Source organism: Poecilia reticulata, chromosome 7, assembly GCF_904066995.2.
Source record: "Poecilia reticulata chromosome 7, P_reticulata-male-v2, whole genome shotgun sequence".
NCBI lineage: Eukaryota > Metazoa > Chordata > Actinopteri > Cyprinodontiformes > Poeciliidae > Poecilia > Poecilia reticulata.
Genome location: NC_088836.1, coordinates 19,069,035 through 19,095,295, shown reverse-complemented (window position 1 = coordinate 19,095,295; position 26,261 = coordinate 19,069,035). Strand labels below are relative to the sequence as shown.

At 39.3% G+C, this 26,261-nt stretch overlaps 1 protein-coding gene across 3 annotated transcripts in view; it reads right to left on the bottom strand.

Moving 5' to 3' along the window:
- kcnd3 (potassium voltage-gated channel, Shal-related subfamily, member 3) overlaps positions 1-26,261 on the bottom strand; it is a 117,989-nt gene that overhangs the window by 24,243 nt on the left and 67,485 nt on the right. The gene's annotated exons all lie outside the window — the stretch shown is intronic.

The following is a 26,261-nucleotide window of genomic DNA, read 5'->3' as shown; positions in this document are numbered from 1 at the left end:
CTATTAAAAAGCCTCCGGCAAACACATGTTAAACACATGTTGACACATTCAGAAGCTAGTTTTTCTTCACTTGAACCACCGAGACAATGAGTCACTGAAACACTTTGGCTTTAGAGACGAGCAGAAAGTAAAAGTTGCGGAGGCAAAGCGAGGAAGACAGAAGCAGCTTGTTGCACATGAATCTGGCTCCATGGTGTCTTTTCACATTATCTGTGGTAGAAGTGAACGCAGAGTGTCAGAAACAGGGAAAAGCGAGTGATACCGTTTTCCACTGAGCCACAGAGTCCATGACAGACAAGTCCTGTAACACAGAGGTTACAGTAAGCTGATGTAGACGTCACGTTGTCAAAACCGAACTCAGTGTGCCACACAGAGATTATGGGTTTGTCAAGGAAATTATACACAGTACAGAGTTTTGCACACGTGTATAAGAAGGAAAACAGTACTTATGTATTTTATTAAAGGAATGTTTATCAATAATTCATATAGATCAAATTGTTTGCATTATATTATCTAAGTATGGACACACATATATGCAATGCTTGGGGACAAAAAGGTAACAATCTCATATTTTGTTGGACCACCTTTAGTTTTAATAGGACAGAATGGAAAAGCATTTATTTTCTCTCCCAACAGGTGACCTTCATCAGCAAGCATTCTCACATAATTACACAGATCCTTTAATACACGTACATAAAACAGCATGACAAAACCCATATAAAAGAGAGAATATTAACACTACTTTGGTAAACTTTTCAAAGGGAAGCAGCTCTCATATTAAGGAGTTTAAAGCAGATATTGCACAATTTCTTGTAGTTGTTTTTCCTGGATAGAAGAACCGTACATGTTGTGTCCGATGGGAGCAGCTAGAATGAACGATACATGAGGTCAGATGGATCCTCTGCGATCATCAGGGTTTCCTTCCTGATCACAAGCAGTTCAGAGAGAGGTTTTGAGGAGATCTAGTAAATTTGCTGGCCTGCTGAAATTGGACTTTTTGTCATCACTGACATCATTACTGCAATAAATATCAGAATTCAGTACCAGCATTGGATCTGATGTGGCCCATGTCTAATTACGCCTGTTGGATGGATTGTCCCTACAGTACATACCCACACAGATCATAAAACCTAATATGCTAAAGGTCAGAGACAGAATGAAAGAAAGAGTGAGAAAAATGTGGATTTATCACGATGCAGCTCTATGCAAATGTTCAATTTTTTTTTTTAGCAAAACACCTTTCGTTTGATATAATTAGCTGAATGTAAAAGCCAAACTTGATCAAGCAGTAGTAATTGATCTAACATATATTTTTTAAATATTGTTTTCACCCTGTAACTTACAAAAAAAAAACACTTTTATGTTGCATGTAAAATAGATTAAAATGAACTTGCCTTACCGCCTTCTTGTGAATTTATGTAATTCTTTCGTGCACAAGCATTTTCTTATAAATCTTATCAACATGATTACCATTTACAGACATATTCACAGAAACACGACCAGCAAAGTACAGAGAGGTATTTGGCTGCAGCCTCCGGATGCATTAGGTCCATTATAGGTGTCTAAAGACTTGGCAGAGTCCAGATCTACTAAATCAGCTGGTTACTGCTGCATGCTAATACACCAACTTGTGCACAAGGAGCTGTGAGTCATTTAAAGGCATCACACCTTCTGCAACAAAACCTAAAAATAACCAGGTTTAATATATATATATAGATGTCAATACTTTAAAAGTACTGTCAGTTCTTTTAGTTCTCAAACTTGCAACTAAATGACAAAAGATTAAGCTGGTAAACAAAGCACCCAGTGTAAAAGCTGATTGTTCGAGGACTTGGCAAAAAGCACTAAAGATGCTCTCCGAAACATAACAATAATCTGCTTTAGAAGTTGTGCTGATTTATAATTTAATGAGGCACTTCTCTTGCTGTTTGTTAGAGAAAGTAAAAACCCAGGACAGCCACACATACATGCATGAATTAAAAAAAACAAAAAAAAACACATACACTCACACAAAAGCCCATTTGGTTTATTTTGGTAGGGGAGATGAAACCTCATGCTCATTAGTCACAGTTTCCAGCATAAAAACAAGCCCAATATATGGCTGTTTGAGTGGAGGGTGTTTTGTTTTTTTGCAACAACAAAGCAAAAGCCCTGCCCACACAGAGAGAGAGAGAGAGAGACACTTCGGTCCACAACCATGACTGAGAGCATATTTACAGAGAACATTTATTCCCCCTTCCAATGTCTTTAATGGCCTTTCCACCCAAATTAGGATATACCAATCCCATCGCTGGTAAAAAGGTCCTATCACTACACATTTTATCTTCTCCCCTTTTCAGAAGATGTTTCCATTAGGGGGAATGAAAAGCTAATCATATTCATCTGCAAGATTTCTTTAATGGGATCCTATCAGAGGATCTGATGGAGGCCCCTCTCTGCTAATACTACAGTCAATTTGCCGCTCCCATTTAGTCAAGCTGGTCTGTCTCTGATGATACCATCTCTGAGTCATTGTAAGCCGCACAGAAACAAAGCTGGGCTTGAGTACAGTGGAAGGAAGAAAAAGCCGGCGCTACGTAGCGTAAGGCTGCACATATATGTGTGCCCGCCCGCGTCTGATAAGTTAAATGTAATTTCCTCGGCTCTGAATGCAGATGCAGCTGCTGATGTTAGAAAGTTGATGTTCGGCAGAGATGAAAAAGATGGATAAACAGAGGGAGGGCAAGGAGATTTTCTCAGCAGATGTAGAGCAGCCAGAAGTTTTTTTTTTTTTAAATCATTTCTCCATCTGTCTGCTTTCAAACACGCACAAGTATCTTTTTTTTACCCTCCGTACAGCTAGAGCGTGCTTCTGCAAATCCTGCACACAAACACTAAGGTCAGGCGGCGAGGTCAGTGCTCGGTCAGCGTTGTCACATCCCATCACTTGAAGTGCCATGTCTCGGCAAAGTGTATTTATAATGTCTCATATAGATAGATGGTGAGATAACTGCTGGGAACAGAGTGCTGCTGTGAAGGTGTGTGTGTGTGTGTGATGAATGGTCTAAACATAAACACATACGGTGTGATTATGGCTGCTCAGGATAACAGACAAACACTGCCCTATCGCAGAACGTAACATGATTTGTTGTGTACTGCTTTAAATCTATGAGACGAACTCATTAAACCAAACAGCGGCGAAATGCAGCTTCGCAACCAGAGCCGGCTTCTCTTTGTGAGTCAGAAGCTTTTCTGCACATGTACTGCAGATACATATTGTCACATTGATTTAGGTTTTTTTTCTGGATTTTTTTAAGAAGAGACTTTAAATGAGAGAGTGAGAACGAGAGATGGTTGATTGACATGGGAAGTGTTAACGGGTGGATTACTTTTTACAAAATGTCTCCCACCTGATTCCTTTCTAATTCTCCTTAGGTCTCTCCAGATAGGAGTTTCTACCGCAGCCCGCTTACAGTGGCTTAGCCACCACACGACTGAAATCATGTGAATAAAGACACGACTTTAAGTGTTGCATGCTTAATTAATATGGATAAAGTTTCTTAGTTGGTAGTTACTTGCTGCAATATTTAAAAGATAAAATCAGACAAAATTCATGGAGCAAGGGGCTAATTAAAACGTGAGGCTGGAAGTCCTTTCAGTGGATTGCTGTGCTTTTACAACTGCTTTATAGAATAATATAAGAATGGCAGCATTTGACATGGATCAAAACACCCACAGTCTTTGTTTCCACTGCCTGCCCACACACAGGCAACATCTTGATGTATGTCAACACATTCTCAAGTTGCACTCAGCTGTAAATTTACTCAGCAATTGGAGCTTTGCTCATCTGAAAGAGTTATCTAACTAGAATACAGACAAATGCCAAGTCCTTTCTTTATGAATGACAACACTGCTGCACCCAGAAGCTTAGAGTTTTATTTCCTTGTATGTTTCATGTATGTTTTTACCTTGTGAGGATAACTTCAGGTATAGAGCACTCACTATGAATAATAGGTTCATAAAAAACCCCCAAGAGTAATAAAAATCCACAGGAGAAAAGATAGTCCTGCATTTGATTTTTTTGCATGAGATGCAAGGCAGTTTCAGCAACACGGACAGTAACTATTGTGTTAAACAAAATGTTTAGCAGATTGCTAAATATTTCCGGTTATTTTTAAACTTAAATTAACATGAAATTCACATATATTACTTGTTGAAAAAGTGTTATCCATGTCAAGAATTTGCAGGTCGAAAATTGTGTTATATGAGACCAATAACAGAATGTATTTTTATTACAGAAATTTTGAGATTCTGAAAAATATGTTGATGTACTGTACAGGATATGCACTTAGTATGCACTTAGTTGTATGTATGACTTCTGTTCGTGCACCTTCTGCATGAATTACTGCATCAATCCGGCGCGACATTGAGGTGATCGGCCTGTAGCACACCTGGGAGGTTAATAAGGAAGCCCAGGTTGCTTAACAGCAGCTTTCAGCTCGATTGCATTATTGCATCAGGGTTCCAATTTCCTTCGTTCAGGTCAGGCAACTTTGGTTGCCAATCACCCACAGTGACGCCATAGTCATTAAATCAGGTTGGTACATTTGGTAGCGTTGAAAGGGACAGATGTTAACACAAAACGAAGTCAGCATCTCCATAAAGTTTTCCAGCAGAAGAAAGCACGAGGTGTCCTAAAGCTCCCAGGTAGACTTTGTACCTGACAGACCAACACCAGCAGATAAAATAGCCCTCCAAAGATTGCGAAATGTTCTCTGCTGAAAATGTAAAATTCACTTTCGTCTGAGGAAAGGACATTTGATCACTGAGCAAGAGCTCAGCCCATTTTCTCCTCAGTTAAGTAGGATACTTCTGATGTCCTACCTAGACGTCTGTGTGCGGTTGCTCTTAAGGCGCTGACTCCAGCTGGAGTCACTGCCTTGTGAATTGCCCCAAAACTCATAATGGACCCTGCTTCACAATAATCTTAAGATCAGGCTTATAGTTTTTGCTTGTGTGCTCTTTCCTATCACTTTTTTTTTCCAACAATTGGGATACAGCACTCTGAGAAAACAGAATTTTTTAGCAATGGGCTTTTGTGACTTACCTCCATTGTGGAGGATGTCAATTAGCTGAACTGTTCAATCAGGAGTCCTACATGTGGTCTTACATGTTTTCCAATTTTCTAATAAATTGAATTTTGTGTTTTTATCAGCTGCAAGTCATAATCATAAAAAAAATAACTTGAAACACTGTATATCCCTGTGAATGTATCAAATGAAGTAACTGAAATACATAAATGTTGATTTTCTGATTTTTAGAGGTGCAGCTGCAGCTAAAGTCAGAAAATCAGTAACATTAAATGGGTGGACTGGTAGAGTTGGTACTTAATTTAACAAATGCAAAGGATCATCTAGTCTCATCAAACCACATCCAGTTCACCCCGCCTAGTTACAATTAGGCATTCACAGATTCACCTAATTTTTCTGTGGGACGTGACTCCAAATCATTTTCTGACTATCGAACACGTTCAAAAGAAAATGCAGCTTGGAAAGCTGAAATACCTGAACACAATGTTACTTAACTTATTGGCTGGTGTTTGAAAAGCAGCTAATCCAGGAGCACTAATCATTTTCCTTCATGCTGATAGGCTGTACCCACAAAAGAGCAGATTAAGAAGACTATTATCTTCTGGGGTAGTGCTAAGACAGTTTCCACTGTGCGTATTAATTGATATTAAGATATAGTTGGTGGATGTTTTTAATTATTAAAGGAGGCATTTTAGAGGCAGTCTCAAACATTTGTGGATTTAGCTCTTCTCTGGCTGCTGTGGCCACTAACCCCAGTGAATACCAGGGATTTACTGTATGCCCATTTCAGGTTCTGCTACTTCAAAGCCAAGTAACAGCTAGTTGTATGTATGACTTCTGTTAAATTATTCATTACCACTATATTGCTTAAGAACATTTTTGAAAGTAAGTTGTTTGTGGAAAAGCCTGACCATAAATAGCTCCATGTATACCTTGGAGATTTACAGTGATGGTGGAGCTCTTTTTTTATTTTTTTTTATTTGGTAGGAAACGTGTCATGAGCTTGTGTGGCTTGGCTGCATTGAGTTAACCAGACAGAAAGACTCTCCTCTGTAGGCCTCTAACCCTTAACCATCCATCCATCTGTAGTCCTGTCTGACATTTCATGGACAGCCAGTCAAATGGAAGTAACTCAGATAACATACAGCTCTTCACGGATGGGCCAAACATCTATAATCACCTCCACAAATGTCACCACAGGAAAGCAAGAAATAAGCAGGGGGAGGAACAACAGGTACCGAGACAGACGGGCACAGAGAAAGAAAATTCACTGTGCGAGAATATACTGAGAGGAAAATGACTTGAAATACTGAAATCCAGCCCGCATCAATGTTTGTTATAAACCAGCCTTCAAGGACATTTTAAAGAGGAAATACAAAAATTTTACAGTATTACTCGCCTCTGCTTTGAGAGAGTTTTAAAGTGAAATACAAATAATCTTATAAGAATTTTACTTGTTAGAAAATTAAGTGCATTTCCAAAATACTGAATCTAGTTCGAGAATGCTCTACACAAAGAGACACATCACGACTTCCAGCTGGACAAATAGTGACTTTCTGAATAGATCACATAAAAACGCCAACCTTGGATTCAATGGAAGCTGCAGCCCTTGTGTGAATGGCAGCTCTCTGAATAGCATGTTAATTGCAGCGGTGACCTTGTTTTGAAAAACTGCACAATGGCAACCTGGGTACTGTGAAACCATGCCAACAAGCTGAAATCTAGAACGTGCCCTGTGAAAATGATAGATAACTGTCCCTTGCCAGCTGCCCGGGGTCCTCTGATAACTTCTCTGTTGCATTTATTGCCTGTCAGTCACTCAGTCAGTTCCTGGTGCCACCTGTTTTATCCACAAGAAGAAAAAAAACCTGCAGAAATCTATCGGATTCAATGTACTAATGTACTAACGGGTGGGTCACTGGCACAAGTGAGATTATCACAAAGCAGAAATGAACCATTGTGTTGCAAAATACAATGAGGCTTGCGGCTGAATCCTGACATCTAGGGTCATCCAAGGCCACAGCTCCTGTACAGTGGCTCATACCAGGTTTATCACTATGTCAAACCAGAAACTTGGTGTAAAATCCAATTTCCAGTTTCAGCTTTTCAGAACTCACTAAAAGAAAGGCATATAGGTTATTTCCTCATTTACATTTATCAAGTGATGAGAAGGGAATGGGGAAAGAAACACAGATAAATTGATAAAGTAAAGGGAATTACTCTCACCCTGCACTGCAGGCGGACGAAAGGTCATTATCATCACTCACTTCACAACCAATCTCACTCTGAATCACACTGAGGAATCGCCACCATCTTTTTTTAATGCACATACACACACGCACACAGACGCACACTTTGGGCTACATTCTAACTTGACTGCCACTGAAAAAATACAGATCCCCAGGTTATGATCAGATTTCAACAACTGTTTCTTTTAGTTTTGAGTGGGTGAGACGAGTATCAATATCGCAAAATTTGGGGCTGGAGAGATATGACTGTGATACTAGATAAGCTCTGAAAATAATAATTTCTAAACTTTCTAGATCCTCCCGTAATTGTTGGATTTCCTGGTAGCCTCACTTTGGTCAGACTCTCCCAGTGAAGCCATGGATAAAATCCAGCAGCTTGCCACCATCAACAACAGTCCACTTCAGGTTCTCCTCGGCCCAGGTGTGTAAGCTTCATCAGCGCGTACTGGATCCAAATGTTCTGACTCAAACCTCAGCCCATTCCTTGTGAGGCTCCTCCAAATTTATGTCTGGATTTTGCTTCCCTGTCCTCTCAATCCTGCAGCTTTCCTTGCTCCTCTTGCACCATTTCTTACTACACTTTTTTTTTTCTTCCACTCAACTTTCAATGAATATACTTGGTTACAGCACTCTGTGAACAACCAGCTTCTCTAGCAAAGGCCTTCTGTAGTTTCCTCTCTCTGTGAATGGTGTTGATGACTGGACGCTGGACATCTGTCAAGTCAGCAGTCTTCCTCGTGACTGCTGACTTGTCCTACTGACCCAGACTCAAAGACCATTTAGAGACTCAGAATGTTCTCTGAATCTGGAGAGACCATTCAGTTGTTTTATTTAATTAGCTTAATATTTATAAAATTATAATTTTCCGAGAATTGTAGGTTTTTATTTTCTGTAAGCCATGATCATCACTATTACAAGAAATAATAGCTTACGTCCCGCTATGTATAATTGTTCTATATCATATATGAGGCTTCCTTTCTGAAATAAGGGATACAAATAACAAACTTTTTTATGATATCCACATTTTTTGAGATCTACTTCAATTGTGGATTTTAAACAGAAAAAATAAATAAATAAAACAACTAAAAAGAGAGCCACAATGCTTTTGTTGAAGTACATGAGGCAGCTTTTTAAAGCCTATAGAATCTAAATGTCAATTAATGTATTATGATGATATACATGTAAATTTGTAGGGAACAGAGAGCTAACGCGCATTTTTTTCTTCACCTCTGAAGTCACTCAGCATACTTCTTCGCTTTAAATGCCTAAAACCTTTGACTCCTCGCAACTCCAAGTCTCTACATATCCCTAAAAAAAAAAAAAAAAAAAAAAGATGTTTGATGCTTGGAGGAGACTGTCTTTAAATCGACTTATTTGTCAGGATGTGCTAAATAACAAGACCCTGTCACAGGCTTTGCTCATTTGTGTGAGAAAATGTGTGTATGAGTAATCGTGCGCGACTGTGTTTGTGCCTGTCTTTGTAATAAGCGATTACCAGACTGTTTTCAACAAAACGCTTCAGTGAATCCACTTCCAAGAAAAACAAGGAAGTTCAAACACAATTACCAGAAGAGTTGAGCAGAACAACATTTAAATATGAATCACATGAGATAGAAAGAGTCCCTAAAGCTTGCACCACTGACTGCCTGCGCACTGATGATGAAAATCCATTCAGCTATTAACACATTTTCATACCGCATGCATATCAACAAGCTACGGTAATTCTCAGTCCGTGTGGAGAGGTGCACACTTTCAATATGGGTATATCAACATAACAGGAAAAATGCTTTAAAGGTTTGGAGAGCTGATAGGAGCTCGTTCATAGATAAAGCCAGTAATGTCTGCTGATAATTGAAAGAGGAAGCCCTTTATCTCTGCAGCAGTGAGTGCACTGAGCAGTGAACCACCGTGGCTGAGGTAAGGAGGAGGGCGGTCGAGGAGCTGAGGAACAATTACCTTGATATGTGGTTCAATTAAGCTTCAAACAAGAACTAACGACCCTCGGTTGAAACCTGCATCTCTGGAGAAATGTTTGGTTTCTGTGATGGATCCCCGCCACTGGAGGCAATTCAACAACAAAATGGAATTTAGGCATGCACAGGGGACGTCTCTTACTTGGTTATCAAACACACAGGGTGGGTAAGGCGCCGCGGTTCATGCCGAGAACGAACTTGGCAGTTTAAAGAAATGAAGCCCCGACAATATGCTCCATGATAGATCATGACAGGCAGCGCAACATGTTTGAGATCAATCAGAATTCCATTCGCCTACTGCTTGTTGATGCAGTTAATTAGATGTGAAAAATGGTTAATTCATTTTAAGAGAGCAAATTACCCATTTCAGTATTTATCAAAAAGTTTTTTTTACGACAGGCCAGCATAACTTAAGTGTCTACAGACAGATGTTTACACCTATTACAATAAGACAGAGATTCTTTTGCTTTGTTTGAATGATTATTTTCTGTATGGATTAATAAACGCAAACATCAATGATTTGGGTGCAAAAGTTTGAAAATATTATGAATTTTCTCTAAACCACAAAAGGAAAAAGTTATGCATACAGACTCAATTATTGTCTGTCATGCACCATCACTACAACTTTGTTAAATATCACTGGGAAAGTTACAAAAATCCACAAACATTTTGCAGCCATCAACCAATGACTACAAAGCTGTTAAATAAACAAACTTTTAAGCAGATATTATGCACACTTTTCATTATTTCTGTATGAAGTATGTTTCTTGGAATGGTTTGAGGTAGTTTTCTAATTTTTAATGTCATGTTTCCATTTCATTCAACAAAATTAAGAGAAAAATCTGTACTAAATCATGCATCCGGTTTTTATTTCTAACCTATGTTGTACAATAAGCATACATCAACATCATTCCACTCTGGAGAACATTTCAATAAATCATTAAAACCATAAAAAAGTACAAATACATTTATGCCTATAATGTATGTAAACTTCTGATCCAAACTGTTAGGAGGTTTCAGAGTTAACATGCAAAAAACAGTCAATGACTCGTCTTTCAAACAATAAGTTGCCAAATACATCAACAACCAAAGAATAATTCTTCACAATGTAAGACTAAAAATACTTAATGAATAAAATGATATGTTACATGATCTGATAGAAATCCACAAAAGTATTGCAGAGAAACGAATGAAGACTGAAAACCAATCCTTAAAGACGGTTATATCCTGCCCTGAGGTAACATCATGTTAGAAGCAAAAGGATTTGAGAAACTGAAACCATTTAATGAGTTCAGAAACCCTGATGGACACATAATTCAGGAGCACACGTTCCTCCCTGTCTTTCATCATCTGGAAAACAGTTCGGAGCCCATCCAGCTTTTCAGATCTCAGTTCAAAAGTTAACTACATCACAACATGGTGTAGCAGGTAGGCTTGTGAATCAGACTTTCATGGAAGGTATAGCTTATTTCATAAGCTAATGCACATCTTGCATTCAATAGAACAAATAGCGAAACCTGACTGCCCGGAGACTTGTCAAGTGCTGAAAACATCTGACGCATTTGAAAAAAATGAAATGTATGACAAAGGGGGCCCTTAACTATTGCGCAGGAGATTTTTCTTCTTAGCAGTGAAGCAAAAAGGTAAAACTAAATTACTTTCATCAAGAAACTTGTAAGCAGAGGGGGCTGAAGGGCACCAGCCCTACCTGTCTTGAGTTTTGTGTAAGAAAAAAGAAAGATATTAAAGTAAAAATACCAGATATGGCCACATTCTTTCATGAAATTCCATGATGTTTTCTTCTTGCGCTGAACTGGTTGTTGTGTTAATCTTACGCTATTTATGTTTTCCCCTAGTTCTGTTTACTCCAAGCGCCGTCTCTGAGAATGAAAAACCAAGTCTCTTCAGTTATTTATTTATTTTTTTTATATAGAATAGAATTAAACAGACTAGTCTTTATTGTCCTTATATGTGGGGGCACAATAAAATTAATAGAAATTCACTGAGCTATGCACTGCAGACGTTTGAACAGTCATAAAAACTCTCAGCTCCTTAACATTTGGGCTTTTAAAACTATCGACTGGAGTCAGTAAATCTTGCTGTAAAGGCTATGAGTGACTCCAGTTTGCAATGCTGCTTGATAAGCACTGATCAGAGACCAGACAGATGTAATTATAAACTATTGCAAATAAAGATGGAGATATCGATGCACTTGACTGCAGGGAGGATGAGACTTATTGTGTAATTTGTATGAATAATCTTTCTCTTTGCTTTGTAATCCACCAGCAAAATACAACAGAGGAAGGAGTTTTCTAGTTTATTTAGCTGCTTTAAAATAAATAAATAAATGATGAAGCTTTAATTACTGCTATTATTAATTAGCAGTCGTTTGACCCGTTTCAAGTCGTGACACAACAAACGTTGGATCCTCCATCCTCAAGCGCTGCGAAATCAACAGTTTACTACTTTGCTTGGCTGCTTGTTTTTACAAGAAAATAAAATGTGTGTGGGGGGGAAGTATTGATATTTTTGATGCAGTGTCACAACGGGGACTTTAGTGAGCCAACTAAGAAATATTCCATGAATTTTTAATAAAAATCATACATCTGATGCTACTCCATCTAGCCAGTCTGTATGCTTCTGATGAGCAATTCTGTTTGTGTTGTGCCTTTGATTCCGCTAATGAGATATGTTCTACCGTCGGTGCTGTGATTAAGGTTTCTGCTACATGAAAAAGAAAAAAAGCAGAGACGCTCATACTGCAGAATGCAATTCCGGCTTCTGGACTCATTCAGAGCATGCACAACAAATGCAACACCTCTGTCAAGACAATGATCTCTTTCTTTTATTTTTTAGGTCAGAACGACCCGTAAAATCTAGTTTGACTTGTGCACATCCAAAAGATAAGTTTAGCTTAAGGGTTTGCATGAAAATAGCTGATATCTTTATGCCTTAAATACATGTGAGTTGTAACATTTCATCTTGTTGATGGGTCCAATTAACTGTAAACGATTCTCATGCTTTCTGCTTGCAAAAATAACACAATTCAGACTAATCGGTTACAGTAAACTTAGTGTTGCTAAACAATGCAGAACTGTCTTAGACAATATTTGTTGTTTTTTTTTTTAAAGAGATACTTGGCATCAGACTAAACTTCAACAGATATGTTAAAATAAAAGTGATTTTATTAGGTTTGTAAAAAAGGATCTGCAGACTCCGTTATCAGTTTGTAAGGTCATTCAGTTTAAAGAAACCTCAGAAGAAAAGTAATTATTTTGTTCTCGCTCCTTCTTTGGCCATGCTTTATTCCTGATAGAGCTGATATCCAGAGATTTAAAGATGAAACAGTGCAGTGAGATAAAATAAATAAATAAATAAAAGCATCTGGGAAAGGTTAGAGGCTGAGAGGTCAGGGGTCAACTTTGTTAAGCAAGAGCTCCTACAGTAATAGAAGGAAGGGGACCATGGCTGGTCCAATGCAGATCTCACAGAAGGAAGAAAGGAGCAAAAGAAACAAAAGCAGTAGATAAAAAATACATTAAGGCAGGAGACGGCTGGAGGGATGTAAATGCAGAAGACGGGGTCTGCTGAAAGGTAAACGAAAAGAGAAAGTGGGTTTGGAGGGTGACCCAGAGAGTGACAAACACCAAATGAGATGGAGGGTGGAAAGGAGAAGATAGAGTGATAGATAAACACAGAGAGAATTGTAAAGCACGTTTCAGCCGTCAGATTGCCTCTGCCTCAAATTCAGAAACCGGACTGCATTTGTTTAACTTTGTGAGACCATTTCCTTCTGTTGTGATAGCGGAACTCGTTCCTCTGTGTGATTTTTGTGTTTGTGACGATCAGCTAGCTCACTGAGTGCCTCTGAATGGATCTGCTTGCAAATGTGGGTTGGTCTGATGTAGCCATAGGAGTAGCGGTTACCGTCAACAGGTGTTGCTCTGTTTCATTTCTTGCACTGCAAGTGGCTGCGACACAATAGCATGAAACTCACGTTATTATCAGAGGTGATACAATTTTCTTTTATTGTTTTCCTGCCTTGGCTTTGTACTGTAACTCTGCAGCCACAATTCTACAACCCAATTCAATGTCAGTGTGTCAATTTGGAGTCTAATGTGCGAACAAAGTCAGTATAAGAAACGGTATCAGAAGCTTTCAGCCAAGCCTGGAAATATTGACTTAAATCTTAAACCTGTGAACTTTTTCCAAAATGTGCAGGGAATTAATTAAAGTTCAGATCAGCTGTTTTTACCCTCAATATTAGAGCTGAAGTGACTTTTTTTTTTTTTTTTGTGCCTCACAAGTAAGAACTTGTAGATTTTAATCTGCCCCGACAGACAATCAGATCAGTAAAACCAAGTTCAGAGAAAGTGTTTAAACTGAATGACTCGCACAGAGTTCATGGGTAGGTTTTCCATCCCGACTTTACGTCAAAGGAAAATCTTCTTGTAAATCCTCTCAGGTATTTGTCAATAATTTGGAGAATTTCACACTGAAAACATGCAGCTTTTTCATCTGTCCTCGTTTCAACACCACAGCCAGCTCTTCCTCTCAGTTCTTTGATGTTGCCTGTTGTCATGGGGACATCGCGAGCGCTGCAATGCTGAGCAGCATACAGAGTGCCGTGTTACTGCGGTTAAAAGGGTTACATTAACAACAGCAGCAGGTTACATTAGAGCGCGGCTACATTACCCATTAGAGGTAGCAAAACACATTTGTGGCAGGAAGGCCAGCGCTATTAGCATTTAGCGCCAACTTAACAGGACTAAGCATTCAACCTATTTGATTTAAGTGTAATTTATACTTGACAAGTTTCTGAGAGTCAGAACTTCAGCTCTGAACCTCCAAATTACTATTTGCAGGAGTGAAGATAAAAAAAAGCAATATGAACAGAATAAAACAGAAAAACATCCAATAATCCTGCATCTCTCTCTCTCTGGCACTGATAGCGGATGCAGGAGGCGATACGCACAGTTTGCTGCTCTCCACTCCTTGAATCAAAGTTTTCTTGTCAGATTGTTTATCTGCGGCCAGCAATATTGGCTCGCAACAGGCTGAGCTTATCACACACTGTTTTGCAAAGCCTGACTTATTGACTATGAACACAGCCAACATGGCTCCTCTCATCAGCGTCCGTCTCAACAGCAGCATCGACTGTACTGATCTATGACCAAGTCTGACGGAGGGCCAGTCAGTGCAGCTAACGAGAGCCGGCCGGCGCTTCCAAATCTGCTTCAGGCTCTTCAATCCTCCAAGTCTGAAAAAATATGTCATCATAAATTGACTTCTTCATACGCGAAAAGAAGAATACTTAAAGAGGGCTTGGAGAAGTCCTTTTCAAATACTGCTTCAATTTTAAATGCAGAGAATGAATTGCGGACCCTGAAAGGTTATTACAAACTCACGACCAAACAGACATCAGTGTAATTAAATGCAACGCTTCATAACTTCAGTGAATTACAGCAATGATTCTTAACCTTTTTTTTCCCCCTGGAAATTCACTTTATTAAATGATGAAGACTATGTCACCATCACCACTTTCAAGCTCCCATGCACATTACATTTGCATACACCAACTGTAAAAAATAAGCCACTAATTTACCTTTTTTTTTTGTTAGTTAAAACATCCATACATACTATTTAGAAGCTCTTGCCTGTTGGTCCCATAATGTGTTAATGTTAGTAGTAGCCAGATCAAGACATTCACATTTATTAAACTATTGGCTTTAGGCTGGTTTTCTGTTCTGGTTCTGGTTCTGGTTCTCTGGTTCTATGCTGCTTGTCTTTCACACTGACCACTTAAAGTGCGTTTACACAAGAGCCACATTCACTCAAACAAGTTCACATTATACACTGATAAGCAGATCAGTGAGCAACTTGGGCATAAGTGATATGCCCATAGGCAGAACAGAATGTGCCAGGTGAAGATGCTGGAATCAGCAATGCTGGAAATTACTGCTTTTCCCACTGTGCCAGAGTTAGTTATTGTTTTGGCATAAAGTACGATGTTCCAAGCTGTCCATATGAACATATGTTGGAAAACAGGAGGTGTAAAACATGGTTGCTCTGCTCCCATAGGAAGCGGTTCACATAAGAGCATTGTCAACATAAGACAACAGGAGCTGATTTAGTTTAAAAGAAGCTTAGTTTTTATTTTTTAAATATATCTATTGATCAGGAACATTAAAAACTAACTCATAAATGTGCTGAAAGGTTTGTATTCTTAAACATCTCTTTCTGGCTTCACAACTCACACGGCTCAGACCGATGTGTATAAATGTGACTGACACCTAAACCAGGTGTATCTGATTGAAGGCTGGTCACTGATCACTGATCACTGCTTATCAACCTGCTACCTGTCCCATCGCAGTCATCGGCTGATAATTGCTGCTTCTTTAACAGGGAAGATGAGCCTGAACCAACACTGGGAGTAGCTCACAACGGTCAACCTGTCAGCATGGATCAGTGGGAAAGAAGGTAGCTGTCTGGCTGCCAGTGTGAGTGGAGAAAAGTAGGTTGCAGGAAAAACTGGGGCATCACCGAGACTCAGGAGAGGTGTCTCCAGCCCAGCATCCTGTCCTATTTCACTGCATGGCGAGACTGGCATGTGTGTGTGTGTGTGGGTGTGTGCGTGTATGTGCGTGTGTGTGACTCAACAGAGGGAGCACCCTGGGCAGTCGAGAGAAAGCTTTAGGCAGAGGAGGCAGTCAGATAACAGGCGGGCATCAGGTAGACTCCTTGTGGGAGGAAGGGGACTCAGTGACATGCCTCTTTGCTGGGGTCGAAAAGACGTGCTGGAGCCCCCCCAACACCCTCCAAGGGCACGGAGCAAATACCAGACAGTCTATGCACAGGCACTGGAAAAACTGCTCAGAGTTTTATTGGAATTTGTCACCTGTGTGTACATGCGCTTCCCCTATGAGTGTGTGTGCTCCAGCTGTTTAGATGATTCAACAACAGGATGAAGGATCAACTAACAGATGGAGGGAGACTGCACACAAGTTAAAATGTGGTTCGATTGTCTTATCTGACATTGTGAATGGCCCTTAATCAGCCACAACATGTTTTTTTAAAATGAGCAAATATTTTATAAGATATAATTCTTCTCCCACAAGCGTATGAGTTACAGCGTAACAAAGTACCCACCAGCACATGAATCCACTGAATGTTTACTCCATCTCTGATAGGCATTATTTATACACCAGTCCCCATTTTCCACTCGTCTGGAGCTTTCAGAGGCATCACTAATTCATCCCCTCTGCTAAATTCGAATGGAAACACTGGGCCTTTACGCCTGCGCCAACTTATATCCTGGTTCTTTCTGGACTCATCCTGATGCAGCAACTCTACCCTCCAATCACTGACTCTTGTAATCAGATCAGAATAAAAATGCGGGTTAATGTGTGAATGGTGCACAGCTACTTGATCTTTGACTGTGCAGGTCACGGGCAGCTTGACAAGCGGACGTGCGTGTAGTGTTGGGTTGCCAGGTTCAGTTTTCAGAGGTTTAATTAGTTGGTTTTGTTATCCGGAGAAGCAATGAGAGCTGGTTTTATGTTGCGGCAACTGTGAATAAAACAGTGGTTTTGCTTGGGTCTGACAAAATGACGGTGCAGTTTGTGCTCTGATATTCTCTGAAAAACCTCTGAGAGACTTTCATAGAGTAACTGGATTTAGACAGAGCAAATTACACACAGATGGAATATATTCACTAAGTAGGCGACTTTAGAAGGACGCATCGGATTTAGTGGCGAAAACGAATACACATGATGCTTTTTAGATTTTTATTGGAAAATAAATACACAAATTGACATTATTTTCTTTCCACTTTACAATTATGTTGTATTTGGTATTAGTTCATAACCTCACATCCTAAGAAAATACATTAAAGTTTATTGTAACTGGGCAAAATGTGGAAACACTTAAAGGGTATTAGTACTTTTTCAGGGCACTATATTTCTTGATCCCCTTCCTCTGCTGTTCTGACAATGTGATCATCTTCACTGTTTCCACCTGTGTCCCATCAGCCCAGTTTTGTATATATGGCCCTGTCATTTCCTCTCCCTTTGTCATTTCGTCTGTACTTAAGATCGGCTTCTTTCTAGACTTCTGCTTAAAGTCAGAATGCTTTGTATTCATGACAGACCATCTTGAGTGTGGACTTCGGTACTGCCTGCTCTTGTTTGGCTCCACGTTTTCGGTTGATGTTGAAGTTCATCTTTCTGAAATGAAAAGGGGTGCAATAGCCTGGGGACAAATATTCTTCAATATTCTCTTTTTCGTAACACTTGACCCACACAATAGTCCCTTATGTAGCAAATAAACCCTGGAAATAACTTTTTTTTTTTTTTTTTTTTTTTTTTTTTTTTTTTTTTTAGTAAAACGGTGAGTGAGCAGTAACACCTGTCAAAACAGGGACCAGACCGTCAGGTGAGGTCCTGTGATGTAGTGTGGAGAGTAGTGGGTGTCTCGGCTTACTTACATTTCATCTATCGATTCTGTCTGAATGCATCTTGACTGATCTGGGAGCACAAGTGTGTGTATGAGCGAGACAGAGCGAGCGGTCAGTGGGTGGGAGAGCAGAAAAGAGGCCAGGCTACATGCAGGCACTATTAAATTTTAATTTCAGAAAGGTCAGTTTTTCCTCAAGGTCAAACGCAAAAATAATCTTCAAAGGAAGAGAGCCTGAAAAAGCCACTCTCTGTAGGACTGCTGGGGATTAACCCGTCGGACAGAAAAGCTACGTATTCCACACTGAGAGGAAGGAGCAGTATGAATAGGACGCCTGTTAACATGCGCCATAAGCCAATTAGTAACCATGGCAATGAATGAAAGACAAAGGAAATATGGCCCCCTTTGGCAGACACAGCCTTTCAGATTGAAGTTTGTGGTGCAGCACACCTACTCACACAGAGCCTAAATATGTTAAGACACAAACACTGTAGTGGGATCACCTAGGAAATCCACTGCATCTACACTAATCCACTGGACAGTCTTTTATGTTGTACATAGCCAATGTTTTGAAGCCTTGTGTCCCTCAGATGCCCTTGTGAACCCCAATCACCATCAAAAAAAAATGTCACAAGACAGAATGTACTTTTTCATGGTTTCTCTTTCCCCCGCCACGTAAAAAAACGGATGTGTTTCAAGTTAAGGTCATGCAAATGTCAAATTTTAAGGATTTCACTAGAACAATTTTTATGTGGGTGAAAAGGAGATGAGCTTGTAGATACAAGCTGCATGTTGACATGAAAACTTCTCAAGGAAGGAGGCATTTTAAACACGTGACAAAAGAGGGACATAGTGAAAATGTGCTGCAACAGATCATTTATTTGCTCGCTGCTTGTCCTGGTTACTGCTTGTCCTTTGGAGCTCCCCGTTGGAAGATCAGCTACCATTTTACCCCCTTTCAGATGTGTACTGTATTAAACTCTTCAATCTTTGGTTGGGCTAACTGTGCTTACATCCTGTCTGCTCAAACCCCCAGATGATCATAGAAGATGACCGTACACTCTGAATGTGGCACTGTTGCAGGTTTCTTTCTTTTAAAAGGGAGTTGTTCCTTTTGACTGTCACCACGTGCTTATTCAGGTGGAGAGATTGCTGGAAAGTCAATGACTTGATGCAGTTTGATCTTTTTTTTTCCACATTGTAACTTATTACAAATTTATTCAGAATCTATTTAGGATCACACATATTCACTATAATAACAGACAATCTTTAAGATTATATGTTTTTCCACCTTAACAACATCAATGTGATTACATGAGGTTATCAATCTGCCTCCTCGGCTGTTCAGATGGATCAGCAATGCACTAGTCTGATATTTTCCAAACAACTATGAGACGTAGAATATCAAAGGATTAACCATCTTCCATGTCTTCGAACATCTGACATTCTGAACCAAAATTAAAGCGCTAACTCTATATTTGGCAGAGTTATAACTGACAGACATCAACATGAGGATGATTTATTTAGCCAGTAGTCACCAGTGTAACTATATTGATGTTCTTTGGCTGAAAAAAAGTAAAAAAATTGAGAAACGTTTTAAATGTTCATTATTTGCCAATGTAGCATCGACGCCTTTGTTTTGAGTTGTTTCAGGTTAGAAAGATAAGGTGGAGGTTTGACTGACTGTGTCTTAGCTTTCCACAACTCTGACGCTTTTCACTATTTTTCTGTTTTTGCAATTTTACATCTTTGTAAAATTACTAACTTTACAGAAATGCTCTTCAAAGAAGTGCTCCTTTAAGGTCTTTTTGAAAATTCTCCGCCAACTGTACAACAGACAGTCTCAAGAAGAACGAGGAGATTTTACAATGACTTACATATGCTCTCCAGACATGACAGATGCTAACCGAGACACGTGTGCAATCACCAAGCCTCATTTCATTTCCTTATCTGTGACGGTCTTGTATTCTCTCAGGCAAATGCAAGTCCTCGCAGAGGTAGTTAAATGTCACAACACACCTGTATCCGAAGCTTCCACAGACTGCCTGACAGCTGGCCTGCCTGGTCCTGTCTCCCCATCACTCTGACCTGTTCTTTGCACCCTCCATCTGGCTGTTCTTGCATTTTACTCAAATCAGTGCCATCTACGCGCCCAAGCAGCTGGTGTGCCAGCCAGTCTCTGGCCCCTCACCAGTGCGTTCTCTCCTTGACCACCTAAGAACAAACTTTTTTTTTTCCTTTACCAGGTGATTTTCTGTAATTATCTTTCTTTTAGTTCTCCTGTCAGATATGTTATATCCAAATCACCTGATGCAAACAGCAAAGGAGAGCCTACTAGTAAATGTACTCCTTAAGTATTTTACCCAAAATGGAGACAAAACGAGACAAAAAAAGCACTACACCTCTTAAATTTAACATATCTTCATTCTAACTTTTATGCCCTTATTCAAGCCTTCATCAACACCAATCCTGCAAGCAGAGAGTAAGAAGCAGGATGATATTTTTAGTGATGTTTTGCTCGCTGCAGGCCTGGCTCTATGTTAGTGCGTACACAGCAGCAGAGAGAGATGCACACAAAACAAACCCACACACAGAGAAACACATGATATTTGCATACACATATCTGCAGATTTAAGCACACTGGCTAATGTGCCATTTCACAACCTGACATTCCTTCCACTGAGCTGTGTACGTTGAGTCCAGTCGATCTGTCAAAACATTTCAGAACTCCCGTGCAAAGGAATATGCAATGCTAAGACTTGATTGCACACATGCACACAGAAAGACACAAATGCAACAGATAAAGAAACTCAGATTCACATCATCATCTGTTTGTAAAAATGTGGTGAAGGACAGAAACCACACACACGGGAAAAACATAGTAAAACTGAAAGTTGGAGTAGTTACTGTTTTTGGGGCTGAAATAATAATGACAAAAGCTTAGAAAAACCGAGTACATTTTCATATGCACAATGCTTTTGCAAAGACGATCTTTACAAGATCTTGCAAAAGTATGAAAGTATTAACTTTTTTGCAGTTTTGTTGTGTCTAACACACCTTCAGTGTGTCTTAGTGGGGTTTTAACAGTAGTACACAGCTGTGAGGTGAATAGAAGAGTGGGTATGCTTTTGTAAATGTGCTAGAAATAAAAGCTATCACTACTTATGCTACATACTGTAAATGCCATCAGAGTTTGCAGCCAAGAAGTGACAAAATGTGAAAAAGTTCAACCAGTATCAGTATTTCCCCTTTTAATGGTGTTCACTCTCCTAAGTGAACTAAACACAAATTTGATTAAGAAACACAAAAAATATAATATTCCCCACACAGTTTTAATTTTCGACAGTCCGTTGAATATGTTACTCATTTTCATGCAATAATTTTTTTTTTAACAGATTCTACAGCAAGAAGGGCAGATGGACAATCTTCTCCTCTTGGTAAACATTTGGAGCTCAGCTGAAAGCATTTCCATTTCAAACATTTCAAGCCTGTAGGAAAGAATTGTGTAGATGTAAGCGTGTAACTGAGCATGACTATCCATATTAGCATTTATTATGATTGGAGGCAGCTGAGGCACAAGGCATTTGCACTCCTTACTAGTATATGTGTAGAGAGCATGCAGTATTTATAGAATGTGTTTGTGCTGTTTTCCAGACAAGGCCCTGTGCTCAGTTGAATGCATGTAAGCCTGCAGCACAGAAACACCCTTCGGCCAAGTGCTTAGGCCAAGTTTGCATCTTTTCAACATTGGCTGTGGCAAGAAAGTTGTTTTGGATCTACAATTATCATTTTCTTGTTACAGTGCAGTATTAAACATGACAAACTAATGCAGTTTCTCACTTTTTGTACTGAATGGTAATTCCTGCTGAAGATATCATGATCCATTTACCACAAATCAAGCCAGTAGAAATAGCAGCTTACAGTGATGATGGCATGAAATTCTCTTAAGTCAAAGTGTTCTAACCTTTTTAAATGGCGTCATGAATCCTTCTACTCAAACCATTACATCAGCCAAAACAAGCCAGTCACTACTTCTGTCACTCAGCCAACAGTCTGTCTGCCAGAAAACGTCTAACCATATCAGCTTGACAATGACTTATTTTTCCATAGGGCGGCATTATATCGGTACATGCACACAATAAAGTCACATTCAGACAGTGTATGGCTGTGCTGGCCTATCCACTGGCTGTCTGTGTAGATGATGCTCCATTGTTTAGTTCTGCACAATTAAGTTCACAACAACCCCATAGCCCCTCTGGTCCCTCATAGCCAGAGGCTTTGCTTCATTACACAGCATTCAAGCACTGTTCCAGGAACACTCGTAATTGGCTTCAATGTAATCAACGTCCTGAATCCAGTTTGTTTTAAATTAACCTCAAAGTCAGCAGGAGGTGCAAGTTTAAAGCAAGAGGCAGCCTCCCCAGTGGCCTGAGAGTGCATGAAGCTTCAGGCCAAAAGGGAAACGCCGCAGTAAGGAGAAGAAGTTAAACAAGTGTGGGAAAAGAGTCCAGTAGTCACGTACTTTTATGTATCTGTCGCACTGTCATGCTGAAAAACTGACACAAAGTTACTGTAGGGCTCCAGTGGCTGTTAGATAATTTAATCTGATTTGCTTTCAACTAATATCCCCCTCCAGCGTGGTTCAAGGCCGTAGCTGGCCTGGGGCTACGACAACCGTATTCATATTAGCTTTAACATTTCCTGGGTTGTGAAACAAAAAAAAACAACTAAATCATGGTTTATTACGCTGATGGGGTCTGTTGGAGAACATTTTAAAAGGAGCTATGAACGTCAATTTTTTTGGATTTTAGTCATGGATTTGAACTGTGATTCTCTCTAACTTAACGTAAAACTTTCTCTAATCCACACAGGTTCAAAATTATACATACGTGCTCAGATTTAAACGGAAAGCAAAGCCTTCTAAATAATGGTGGCAAAAGGCTTAGAGTCAGTAACTGGTAACTTGTATTAGTCATCGTGATTTACAACAGCATGCAATACTTTAACAGATTTTACTGGGAAACTTCAAGTAACTCATTTTAGAATTATAGAGTAATAAAAGATGGAACAATCCTTTGGAGCCATTTGCAAACAACTGCACAGTCCAAGGTCATCTCTTCAAAGAATCTTACAGATAATTAAGACTGGTGAGAACTACATGTTCACCCTTGGATAAAAGTTAATTGCTTGAATCACCAAGTCTAGCGGAAATGAAAGGAAAAAAAAATTATGTCTAAAACGTAACACCTTCAAGGTTCTCATGGATGAATCGAATACACCCTGGAGAAAAGGTTTATGGTCAAAATAAAGATTATGCTATTTGGCCACTATGACGAGAAGGCACATGGACAATTTGAAATTAACTTAATGGTTTGGCCATAAAGTTAACCCAAATCGCCAGTCAGAGTTATGCCAGAAGCTGGTTAACGTCTCCAAACCTGCTTGGTTAAACTTAGCATTACTGGGGCATGTATGCATTTAAACTTGCATATATACTTTAATAGCAGCCCTGTGCAGTTTGAAGAAAATGCCAAATAAATTAAAACATTTGGATTGGGAAAAGGAACTTGACAATATGAATATCTGAATGAATCATTGGACCCTTGTGATTCCCTGGTAATAATAATAATAAAAAAGAAACCTGAAAAGTGTAGAAACCATATTGTAAAACCTTTAACGTGATTCATGTGTGGCACAAATAAACAAAGCTAAAAGACAACACAAATCCAAAATATAACGCGGCCAGAATAGTAGCATCTATTATGTGAAAGCAGGGAGCTAAATTCAGCAAACATGTCGAGTTCCTGTGAACCAGAACAAGTGAGTGTTTAAACAAGGTACTGTGACGCCTACACAGCCCACACTGCATATTGAACTACATCAGTAAACCACAGCAAAGGTCCAGTGGGTCATCAGCAGTAACAACAACAGCTGCTGAGAATAGCCTTGTAAGGCTTTACTGACTGTCAGTGTGCTGCTTGGACTCTGAAGCAGCAGGCACCAGCTGGCTGCAGAGCAGCACTGTGGTGTTTCACGTGGAGCTCAAGGGGCTGCTGGGAGGTGTGTGTGTCCGTACGCATGCGTGTTTGCGTTCGTGTGTGTGTGCTAGATCTACATAGACCTGTGGTGAAGGGAGGACAAACAGACAAACTCAAACTAAGGAGGAGGAATAAGAGGGACATCAAAAGGATGCAGGGGTGTTGAACTGCAGCAGAAAAATGCAAACATGAGGTGTTATGTTGATGAAATAAGTCTACTGGCTTAAAACCTCTCTCAAAGGTTTCTTCATTATTTCTCACTATTGGGTCAGGATTATGTTAAATTGAAATCGCATTTTCAATTTTATACAAAAGAGTATTTTATACAACCAGGTTGAACAAAATCTCCCAAAACACCCCCCGCAATTCAAGATAAAAATATTCTCTATGTTGCTGTTTGAGCACAGAGTAGTGAAAGTGATGTGTGTGGGTGCAAGAATGACGATTAATGAGGATTACATCACCTGTAATTACCGCAATAAAATGAGGAACCCCCAGAGCAAAACACTTAAACATCTCATCGTAGATGGTAATTATTTGGTTAAAACACCGATTGCCTTTAAGTGAGAAACTTCCTCAATTTACTAAAAAAACACAGTTTTACTTCTTTAAACAATTAACTCAATGCAGGCAATCCCTGCACAATAAATATTGCAATTTTAATTCAAAGATGTAAATAATAACCAATCCAGACAATAAAACTACAATTCATTGATAATCATCGTACATTTTTTTGTTATTAGTACTCAGCGGTTGTTTTGTGCTGTAGTTTTCTGTTCTTGTTACATCATTAAACTCTCTTTAGTTAGATACAAACATTAGGCCTCTAATTGCTATACTTTTTGATTGATGTTATTTAGTCAGTTTTTGGATGAATGTTATTTCAGATACGCTTCCAGAATCGAATTGCAATTTTTGTCTTCTGCAGTGAAATTAGTTTATCTCATTGTCTTTTTTAATTCCTGAAACACGAGTGATGAGCCAAAAAGAGACGGAAGAAATGAAGAGCAAAATCACCTAAACTGGTGAATTAGTGACAAAAGCTCTGAATCTGAAGCTGTAAATTTGTTTAAAGCCAAAGAAAGAGAAGTCAGTCAAAAATGTGTGCAACTCCAAATGTTTGAATTTTAAAATAGTGTTGAACGGAAACCTACGCAGAAGATAGGGAGCACTATAAATAATAATAAAATATGTAATCTACTTTAATATATCTTCCTGGAACTCCTTTTAAAAACCTTTTATCATCTCTGTGTTCTGACATGATAGATTTGTCTGGGCTTAAACATTTACAGCAAAATTTGCAGATCCTGATGTCACGTGGAAAAGATAAAACCTGGTGAAGCAGTCACTGTAGCTTTTCCTTCCCCTTCCCATGCATGCTAAGGCTAGTTAGCATCATGCTGTGTGGATGCTTCTTTTGGGAAGATGACTAGTGATTTCAAATACAGCACAATTAATATTGCCTCAGAGGTCCTGAATACATAAAGCACTTATTTATATTAATTTGCTACAAAAGCAATCCATGTACAATAACACATGCATGTACATCTTTGATCTTTTGGTTGCAACATGACAAAATGTGGAAGGTTTTGAGTGCTGTCAATAGTTTCCCAAGACACAAAATGTCCATTTCAAAACAAAGAATATCATTTGGTAACCCAAAAGTTGGAAATATAATTATAACAAGAGTGAGTAAGAGTAAAAAATGAACTTAAGAAGTAAGAATTTTGAGATTCATGCCAAGCCATTTAGCTCAAGGGCTAAAGATAGCTTACCAGCAATGAGCATTGAGATCCTCCAGCTTCCATGGCCTTTCGCTATAACAGGTGCCCTGAATTGTAAGCACTGTATTTCATGCACCTCCAGCCATAAATCTGTCGTTAAATGTTTGAAAACGTTTCATCTTAGCTAGAGGACAGATCATCCTTTCAGACCAGTGAGCCGTAGGAACTGTGGCAGCGACTTTCTTATGATCATAGCTGAAACATTTCTAACTCCATAAAATAATCAGAAGACCAACATGAATCTGCAGAGCAACAATGCTTGGGTTCACATTGTGGAGGACTGATGTAATTAATTTTTTTCTTTTCCAGTCATGAGAGAAGAATGTGTCTCTTTTTCCGAAGTGTTTCTTCAGTAACACTTGAGTTTAAACAGCCATAATGGGACATTTTGAGAAGTGAAAATAAATAAATAAATGAATGTAATCCTGCAAATGAATCAATGTTCCAAATCCTGTTTCTATATTGAGCTGCAGAGGAAAAAAAAAACCCTCAACAGACTCGGTGCCCTAAGAAGTCAATAGAAAAACTCTTCAGTCCTGCAGGGAGTAAGATAACAGCTACACGTCAGGGATTCCACCTGTGGGGACATTTTCTTGTGTTGGGATTGGCAGTCCTGAAATCCCCATGGAGATGGCTCTGTTCCCAGGAGGTCTACTCCTTGGAACTATTTCTCGACTACCTGTGACAGCACACA